This window comes from Adiantum capillus-veneris, chromosome 3 (assembly GCF_014529385.1).
Source record: "Adiantum capillus-veneris isolate H3 chromosome 3, ASM1452938v2, whole genome shotgun sequence".
Taxonomy (NCBI): domain Eukaryota; kingdom Viridiplantae; phylum Streptophyta; class Polypodiopsida; order Polypodiales; family Pteridaceae; genus Adiantum; species Adiantum capillus-veneris.
In genome coordinates this window covers 84514884-84525625 of record NC_140933.1, presented here as the reverse complement: position 1 = coordinate 84525625, position 10742 = coordinate 84514884, and positions in this window count along the sequence as shown.

The window sequence follows — 10742 nt, the reverse complement described above, 5'->3', positions numbered from 1 at the left end:
GTGTTTGACGAGTTTATCGAGGAATTCTCACAAAGGGGGATAGCTCATAATACAGTCTCACAAATCCATAAATTCAAACAGAAAGACGGGGAATCTGTGTGAAAGGCAGCCCTACGACTAAAAAGATATGTTAAGTTCTTCCCTGTGGAAGAACTGCCAACTCAATCAAAACTTATGCTTATATTTATCCAAGGATTAAGGAATGCAGATCTCCAAAAGGACTTACATATGAAGAGGAGCACGACGTTAAATGGGTTAACTAAGGAGGCTCTTTACCTTGTAGACAATTGTGCGATCTACAAAGAGGGTGAGTTCAAGGATCTTGACGACGATTCATCCTCACAGCAAAGTGGAAGCAAGTCTTCTAAGACAGCACCGAAAGGAGAAGTAGCTGTAAACCAAGAGCAGCTTGAAGAGGAAGTGCTAAAAAGATTACCTTGTACGCCAAACCCCAGGCTAAACAGCCCAAATGGTGTGCTATTGAACAAAACTGGACAAACCATGGGATAGAGGAATGTTATTATAACAAGGGATATGTGAGAGAGAGACCTTACGCTCCCCAAGCTCAGGTAGCATCTCCTCAAATTCCACCGATGCCTAGGTATCAAGCAGGCAACCTACCAAGGCCTGTAGGTGTAGAAAGACCACAACGAGTGTTGGGGCAACAACCACCCCTACCAGGATTACGACCAGTTGGCATAAGATACACACCAACCGTAACCGAATCAGAAGAGAAGGCTTTGGTGCTTATGCATGCATATTATGAAGATCCCAATGGATATGCTGCAAATCCTGCATATTATCCACCGGAAGAACCCTCAACACCAGAACCATGGAGCATGATGGGAGGTGCAGGACCACCGACAGCTGTGCAGGTAGCAGGAGAAGGAAGATATAGCTTGGATGAACGAACATTGTTGTTCATAGCCAACGGAGGCACGGGTGGGCAGAGACATGCATACCAACAAAGAGGAGCTCAAGGAGCACCTCAACAGCCTAAAGGACCCTGCTACAAGTGTGGTGGAGACCATTGGCTAAGAGACTGTCTTCATGATGAAATCATTAGAGTCAATGCATATTGCATCGAGTATGGAGTTACTCATTTGATTCCTGATTGCCCTAAGAACCCAAGCAAAGGAGCAAAAACTACCTTGAACATGCCACCGGGGTGGACAAAGAGCTATGGATGTGCGGAGCTTCACATTGTGGGAGCTTAAAAAGAGAGGAATGCGTCTTAGAAAGAGCGATTGAGGACAAGGATTATATTCTGGAACCTTTTCCTAAAGATGCCTTAGAACCTCTGGAATGGGAACACATACTAGCAACATTGGATGTCTGTACCATTACAAATAGTCCAACAACAAAATTTTGCGATAAAGATGGCTATGATGTGCTACCCTATTACATGGTACGCCTTATACCAGGAGGAGATGAGATGGTAGAACCACCAAAACAAGAAGAGTTTTATAACTCCTTTGAGCATCTGGAGGTAAATAACGATGCAGATAATGAGTGTTCAGACAACTCAAGTAAGCGTGGGGAGAAAACAGAGAATATTAGGTATTATGATTTTGCCAATCAGTACCCTAGAAGCCAAGAACGCTATAGGAGAAAACGAGCAGAAAATAAAATGAGAGAAAACCTGATGCCCAGGATAAAAGATAAAACTCACTATCTAATGCTTGTCAAACCAGAGGATCATGTAAAAGATCAAATATCAGGAAGATTCTCAAAAGTTCGAAGGAAAAGAACGCGAGAGGAAATAAGACAAGTACGAAAAGCTAAAACCGAAACAAAATCACAAAAATCTCAAAAATCAAAGAAAGAAACAACGAAAGACCCAGAGTGGACCAAACTGGAGTGTGAGCAGAAATACCAAGAACTAAAATGGTCTTTACGAGAGTTATGGACTACTGAGGGAGATAGTGATGGTAAGGGGGAGTCAGAAAAAGGAAACATGAATATACCATCACACTATCGGAAATTCACCATCCAGAACAGAAAAATCATAATGACACCACCAGTCAAGGAAAGAACAAACCAGGAATCTTACGATGGGCCAGAAAATGCAAAAAGGATAGACCTCGCTGAACCAGGTTAAGAGCCTCAGCCGGTCTATATCGCAACCAAATTAGAGCCTGAAGAAGAAGAACGGCTAACACAAATTCTCAAGAAGTATAAAGATGTATTTGCATGGTCCTACAAAGTCCTCAAAGGAGTTGATCCATCGATATTTCAACATACAATTCCTTTGAAATCAGATGCAAAACCTAGCAAACAGTGTCCTTATACATATAATGACACATGTGCTAAACTAATCAAAGAGGAGATTGACAAGCTAATGGATGTTGAGTTCATCTATGAAATCGAACATACAGATTGGGTATCACCCATCCTGATTGTTCCCAAAAAGAACAAAAAACTACAAGTGTGTGTAAACCTCAAAAAGATAAATGCAGCCACCATAAGGGATAATTATCCCTTGCCAATCACTAAACATGTACTTGAGAGGGTGGCCGGGAAATGGGCTTATTCCTTTATAGATGGATTTTCAGGATACAACCAACTAGCAATTGCATTAGAGGATCAACACAATACAGCGTTTGCCACAGAATGGGGAATATATGCATATCAAGTTATGCCTTTTGGCTTAACTAATGCCCCAGCTACCTTTCAAAGGTTAATGACGCATGCGTTCAAAGAATACCTAAGAATATTCTTAGAAATATACATGGATGATCTTTGTGTACACTCTCTTCTATGAGAGGAACATATTGACCATTTGCAAAAGGTATTTGAAAAATGCAGAACATATCGAATCTATCTTAACCTGGAAAAGTGCATTTTTATGGTTAGGCAAGGCCGCATCTCAGGACACATAGTCTCAAGAAATGGCATAACCACTGACCTAGACAAAATCAAAGTCATAGTAGACCTACCCATGCCTACTAATGCGAAACAAGTGCAATCCTTCATGGGACACTGCGGATATTATCGAAGATTCATATATATGTATGCAGTCATCGGAAAACCTCTGTATCGTTTGTTAGTCAGTTTCGACTGGAAAGAGGAGTGTGAAACTTCATTCCAAAAGTTGAAGGAAAACCTTGTATCAGTACCTGTACTTAAAGCACCAAATTGGAAAAAGATATTCCATGTTCACATTGATGCATCTGCATATGCAATTGGGAGTATTCTAGCTCAACCTGGAGACGGAACAATGGATTTTCCAGTTTGTTATGCAAGCCGACAGTTAAATAGTGCGGAAAAGAACTACACAGCCACCGAAAAAGAGAGGGGTTAGGAATGATTTATGCTGTAAAGAAATTTCGGTATTATTTGCTCTCAAACAAATTTGTGTTCTTCACAGATCATCAGCTCTTTTGTATTTGGTAAATAAACCATGCAATACAGGGAGAATTGTACACTGGTTTATTATATTGCTAGAGTTTGATTTCACAGTGGTAGTCAAAAAGGGTAAAACTCATCTACAGGCAGATCATCTTTCAAGGCTACACAACGGGGAAGCTCCTGAAGGAGTAGCTGATGACATACCAGATGCTTATCTTTTCAATATTGAAATGATACCCAAATGGTCTCAAGAAATTGTTAGCATTCTTTCCTTTGGAGGTAGGTTTGATAACATGGAAGACAGATCCAAACAACAAACAATTGACAAACAAAAAACTTCCAGTTGATTGCAGGACCGCTGTATCATCTAGGATCAGACCAATTCTACGACTATGTATAAATCCGGAGGAATTCGAGTGTTATCTTGAAGAAGCACATGTCCAGGATTGTGCATTTCATTGTTCAACAATGAAAACACACCAGAGACTGAAACAGTTAGGGGTTTATTGGCCAACTATGTACGCGGACACACATGCTTATGTTAACAATTGTACTGTATGTAGTGCCAAACGACCAGTGGATCATGCGACATTGTTTCAGGTAAACATTGCACCTGCATGGAGTCAATATATCATTGAATTCTTAACCACAAGGACATTTCCTGAAAACATAACAAGAGCACGGAAAAGGGCTATAGAGTTGGAGATTCGCGACTATAATTTAATTGGGAACCAACTCTATAAGCAAGGAAAGGACAATCAACTTAGAATCTGTGCAAGTGAAAGTGAATACCTGCTGATTCTAGAACACGCACATGGAGGCATAAGTGGAGGTCATTTTTCAGGCGATAAGACGGCAAAAATTGTCTTAATCGCAGGAATATGGTGGCCTACATTGCATATAGATGCTGATAAGTTTGTAAAGCGTTGTGGCGCATGTCAACGCACCAAGGTGCCGATAAAGAGAGATGAGATGCCACTACAGCCAATGATGGGAGCAAGGGCATTTGCAAAATGGGGCATTGATTTTGTGGGACCTATTTTACCCCCTACATATTGCACCCATACCCAATATATCATTGTGGCTATGGACTATCTCACGAAATGGGCGGAAGCCAAGGCAACACAAAAAGCAGATACACGAACCACAGCACAATTTTTGTATGAGAATATTTTTGTACGATACAGTTTACCAATAGAAATTGTCAGTGATCGAGGAACACGTTTTCTTAATGAAGTCATTGAATATCTGCTAGAGGAATTCATGGTCATACATAGAAAATCTGCTCCATATCATCCACACGCAAATGGACAAGTTGAGGCCACAAATAAAACACTATGCACGGTTCTCACTAAAATTGTATTAGAGTCAAGAACAGACTGGGATCAGTAGCTACACTTAACACTATGGGCATACAAGGTAGCTTACAAAACATCGATAGGAATGACAGTGTACAACATGGTGTTTGGCCTAAATGCTATATTACCCATAGAGTTTTTAATCCCAACTCTACGAGTAGTGAAACGTTTAGAATGGACAGAGCATGAGCTCTCTTCAAGAATAGATGATCTTGAAAAGCTAGATGAACTTCGCTTGAAAGCTATAGCTTTGATCTATGCTAAAAAGAGAAGACAAAAGAATTTTTTTGACAAGCATGTGCGCATGAAAGAGTTCAAATCAGGTGATTATGTACTTGTTTATACCTTGAAGCAACATGCCAAGAAACTTAAAAAGCGAGGGATGGGACCCTTTGTGATTATTGACCTATCACAAAGCGGAGCTGTCAATCTTGTTACATTAGCAGGAGAAGAAATGCCAAATTGGATTAGTGGGTGTCGATTAAAGAAATATCATTTACCACTGACACAGGATATGCTTCAACAAATCCATCAAGAAAAACAATGGATGAACGAGAAACAAAGGGTACGAGAAGAAGCCCAAGCAGAAGCAAAAGAACGCATTGCAAAAAGAAGGCTTCTACGACAACAACAACAATGTGGATCACCGTTGCGAATCAATGCCATTCGACTAACGAATTTTGATGAAGACACAGTGGAGCCAATAATTGCAGTCAAAATGGGTAGCAATCAAGTTGAATCAACGGCATTGATTGATTCTGGAGCTCAAGCAAATTTGATCTCTTACAGATTATACAAACAGCTCAAGCCCACAGGTCAACTTCATCCTACTCCACAAGTGCTGGAAAGTAGTACATCACATTCGCTAAAAACATTGGGTTGGACTATATTGCATGTACAAGTACCTCAATATATTTACCCACACAAATTTTATGTGGTCGAGGATGAAAGCACACAACACCCCATGTTGTTGGGACAACCTTGGCAAAAAGAGTATAATGTGCAGATAGATTGGAATGCTAATGCACTCAAGATTCAGCATGCACCAGAACAACAAGTGGTAGCCTTTGCTCAGCAAACCCGGAATAATCAGCTGCCAGCAATGCAATCACTGAATAAAGATCCAAAAGGAAGGGTGCCACTAAAGAACAACACGATACCCAGGGTAAACAAATAGGTAATTGCCAAATGCACAAATTCTATGAATGGTTGGTCATACAACAAGTGGGACCAAAAGGTAGTATTTATGCCCAATTGATGTACATTCCAACTACTATGACTTGAAAATGCACAAATTCTATGAATGGTTGGTCATACGACAAGTGGGACCAAAAGTATCATTGAAATCAATGCCCTTTTGGATAAAGGCCAAGACTTTGTCCATAGCACGAAAGGTGCCATCATAGGTAAGGAAAGAGATACTCCTCCCTCCCTCTTTGAACTTTTTGAGCTTGGACAACCTCTTCCACGCGACATAGGATTTCCTATGGCCTCTTCTTTTTTAAGGTTCAAAAGTTGCACCGTCACTTTCTTCGGAAGATGAAGAATTTGAGGAAGATGGAGAAGAGGATAACCTCTTTCTCGCCTTTTTCTTGCCTTGATCTTCTTTATCTGCACCATCACTTTCATAAGAGGAAGAGGATGAAGAAGATGGAGAAGACGGTGTCCTCTTTCTCGCCTTTTTCTTCTTTTTGTCATCCCTCTTTGAAGTGTGGTGTGGAGAAGTGTGCGATGGTCTTCTCCGTTTTGCAGGTGATGGAGAGCGTTAAGTCCGTCGTCTTCGTGGGGCCATCTTCGTCGAGGTGGCAGGAGACTCACTTCTTTCTCGTTCCTTCGGTGGAGGCTCTTGATTTCTCCTTTGGGAAGGAGAAATCAAGAGACTCACTTATTTCTCGTTCCTTCGGTGGAGGCTCTTGATTTCTCCTTTGGGAAGGAGATGCATCATCAAGAAGCAAATTTTTGAGCCCCTCATATGGATCCTCTTCTTCTTCCCAAATCGGAGAGAGGCCTCTTTTGGAAGTCTCACAAGGAGCCTTCCTAGGTACTCTCTCATCATGGTGGGGAGCTTGGAGAATCCCATGAGCACGAAGCTACCGTTGCACTTCACTTTGGAGGGATGGATTGCCCATAGCTTGTTGAAGCCTAAAAACAAGGTAGTTAACAAGCATAGGGGCATCATTAGTAGCCTGCTCATTAGCAAAATCAAAGTTATCAACATTAATTTCACTCTCTTTACTGTTGTCAACCATTCTAACAACTTCTAGGTGTAAACTTTTTAGGTATACTTTGGCACTTCAAGCCCTAGTTGCTACTCCTCTTTACCCCTTTAGAAAAAGCATTCAAGCTATTGTACCCGTGGCTCAAATACCATTAATTGCAAGGAATAGAAGAGAGGTTCATTCAACACCAAAACAACACCGACTCTTGTCAAGCTTCTAATAGCTCAATAGTGGTTATAGGACTCCACAATTAAGACCATAGCTCTCTCGACGGTGATGTACCATTATCTGTACGAAGGCAGGGTCATTGCAAGGCTGAAAAAATCCTATTCTACTTACTCACATGCAATTAATAGTACCAATCATTTATAGCTAGCTTGAGGACCTTCCTTCTTGAGCAAGAAAAGAGAAACCTTGTGCTCTGATACCAATGTAGCATTTATTGGCCTAGAGCATTTCATTAGGATAGATTCCTAATGAGAATAACAAGAGTGCTTGGGTGGAGAGAGCAACAAAAAGTTTAACACCTAGTTAAATAGTATGAGCAATACTTCAAAAGAGAGAGAAATTAAGCTATTGACAATGGTTGAGGACCGGATTTACATGGAGCTAGTCCCCCCTCCAAAAGGCTTTGTATTATGGTTTCTCCCATCAAGAGAGACATTTTACAATACGACTCTTTGTGTTCCTTCAATACTAGCTAGTGCAATGAAGATGGAAACTTCAAGCACTAAGCAAAACACTTATCAAACACAACATCAATTCCCTCATGGTCTTCAACCCAAGACCTCACACACCTTTGAAAATGGTGAGAGCTAGTGGGGTATGAGAGTAGATTGAGAGGAAGCAGGAGTAGTCTTATGAGAAAGATGTACATCTCCTCACATAATCACTCATATTAGCATAGCTTAGCTTAGTAATTAGCATGGTAGAGGAGATGAGCATGCATTGAAGCTTGGCTCCTTGTTGGATTTGCATCTCAAAGCCAAGAGTTGTTGGTGTAGGCCTCCCTTCTCACAAGCTTGGAGTAGGTGATAAGCTTTTCATTAAAGCTTGAGAAGGAGAGAGAGAGTCTTCTTGCTTCACACATGAGTTTGTGTGAGTGTGTGTGGATAATTCCTTGAGAAAATCAGCCCCCTCTCTCTCTTGGTCGACGAGCCCTCTTGCTATTTGCTCATGTTGCAACCCTATTGGCCCTTTCCAGGCTTAGCCAATGAGTATTAAGAAGCATAAGTGATAGCCTTCTAACAATTGTCCCCCTTTCCCCTTTTGTGAGAGCTTTAGATAATTAATAAACACAACTAAACTCTCATTGGACCCCTTTGCCTCCTGACCAATAGGAATCAGGTAAGCCATTGGGCTGTTGAATGCTCGTTGGACCCTTGGGAGACTGTCTCTTCTAGAGAGCTTAATTCTTATTGGTTCTTTTATAAAGTGTTTTTAAATTAATTAAACTAGAATTATTCTAGCCTAATTCTCATTGGTCCACCTCCATGGCCATCCAATAGGATTTGAGTACACCTTGTGGGCATCTCGGCTAGGGAGCTGACATGTGTCCCTCTTTCCCCTTGTGTAAAGGAAGCTTGTGAGTGTGTGTGTGTGTGTGTGTGTGTGTGTGTGTGTGTGTGTGTGTGTGTGTGTGTGTGTGTGTGTGTGTGTGTGTGTGTGTGTTTCTCTCTCATCGCCTACTTCCAGGGCTCGCCCCCTCCTATGTAGGACTTGTGAAGAATATTTGGGACACACACAAAGCATCCAGTTTCCCTAGTGTTTGACCTTTGGACACAACCTTTGAATTTTGGAACCTTAGCATTTTGGAAGTCTTAATCGGCTGAACCTTAGGGTCTTTTAATCCCATTTTTGCACATTGCTCTTTTGCAGATGGCCCCCCCTTTGGATCCCTGTTTTCCCTCCTTTGGATCCCTACTATGGCCGCTTGTGCTAGCTTAACCAATAATTTAGCTTTTTCTCCCTTGGTACTTCCCCATATTAAATGATCAGTTTAACATGAGAAAATCATTTAGGAGAATTAGATATTAGTTATTATGACACCTTGGCATTTATCAAAGTCCAGTGCTACATTGTGATATTCAAAGTGCTATTGCATTACTGAAGAACCACATGTTTCACTTCAAGTCAAAACACATGGAGGTCAGGTATCATGTGATATAGAACATACTCGCTAGCAAGTGCATTCACATAATCAAACTCCATACAAACAAAAACACTGCAAATGCTCTCATAAAAGTCTATCCTCAAAGTAGTTTTCACATTGCATTGAGGGTAAAGCCACTAGAATGCTTCACAATTGTACATGTTGTATATACATAGGCCAGTTGGACCATGTTGGCCCTTCAAGTGGGAGATTGTTGGGGTTCAAGCCAACTCACCAAATGCTCATTACCAACTTATCACTAACTCACTTATTATATATATAAATATAGAATAAGTGGTGTGAGGATAAATCACTTTGAGATCCACCCTTATGTGCTCTCCTGCTTCTGCCCTTTCCTGCACACACAGTAGCATGAGGCACACCACCTCATATTGGGGTGGTCTTATAGGAGAATATGTCTAGCAAGGGCTTCTCTAGGAAAATATTAGCTATTTTTGTTGGATCCAATAAGATGGCACCTTCTCAACTGCCATCACTTTTCTTAGTGTGCTCAATAAAAGTAGTCGGTCATTTCTTCTAGGCGAGGGCCAAATGCTTTTGGATAGAATGAGTGAAAAATATGGCATTATGAGAGATAGAGAGAGCTACAGTTACATGGTAAACCTATTCAAGAGGGCAAGTAATTCTTCTCTCTCTTTCTCTCCATCTCTCTTATGCCCCTAGTTTGACCTAGGATGGAGCTATCCAACTTGATGCACTTCATGATTGTCTCTTGTACACCTAATTGCACGTAAGATGGAGATAGCTTGATGCATACTTCCCTATGCATATAAATTTTCTCCCATACCCCCTAGAGATAGACCTTCAATCCCCTAATATACCATGTATTTGGTATCCTAGGCTCCCAAAGATCACCCTCTTCCACCTTATCATAGGACCATTTTTAAATTTGTACCTTTCTCCTTTCTTGACAGATGGAGGATACACACATGTATTTATCATTTGCCTCATATATATATGCTCACTTTGGCCGCTAATAGTTGTACATGTATATTTATTTGTCTCATAAGACTCAAATAGATGTCAAAAGATCTCTCTCTCATTCTCTCTTTCTCTCTCTAGATGGAGGATGCTCACATGTATAGTTGATTTGTCTCATAAGACTCAAATAGACATCAAAAGATCTCTCTCTCTCTCTCTCTCTCTCTCTCTCTCTCTCTCTCTCTCTCTCTCTCTATCTATCTATATATATATATATATATATCTGTGTATGTGTGTGTGTATTTGTGAATGCATGTGTTTATTTCTCTCATTCCTAGCTCACTATAGTAGCTCATTTGGGAGGAAGAATGGCTCCCTGAGATATACCACTACCTCTTTTCTTTTTGGGCAGGTTTCACTTAGGTGACACATATCAGTTTGCAACAATCACTATGTGCATCATGAATTATGTGTCACAAATGCTCTTTCTCTACTCTCTATCTCCCTCTTTCTCTCTTTCTCTATTTCCCTCCCCCCTCTCTCTCTCTCTCTTTGTCTCTATATCTCTCCCTCTCCCTTCCTCTCCCTTCACAAACACCATATATGCTCCTACTTCTTGAGTTGGGATCTCTTCCAATTGAGGTTATGGGCATGGAAAGGGCTGTGGAATACATGATAAAGATGCGTCAAAACCCCACATCAATTTCCTACAATTGCATG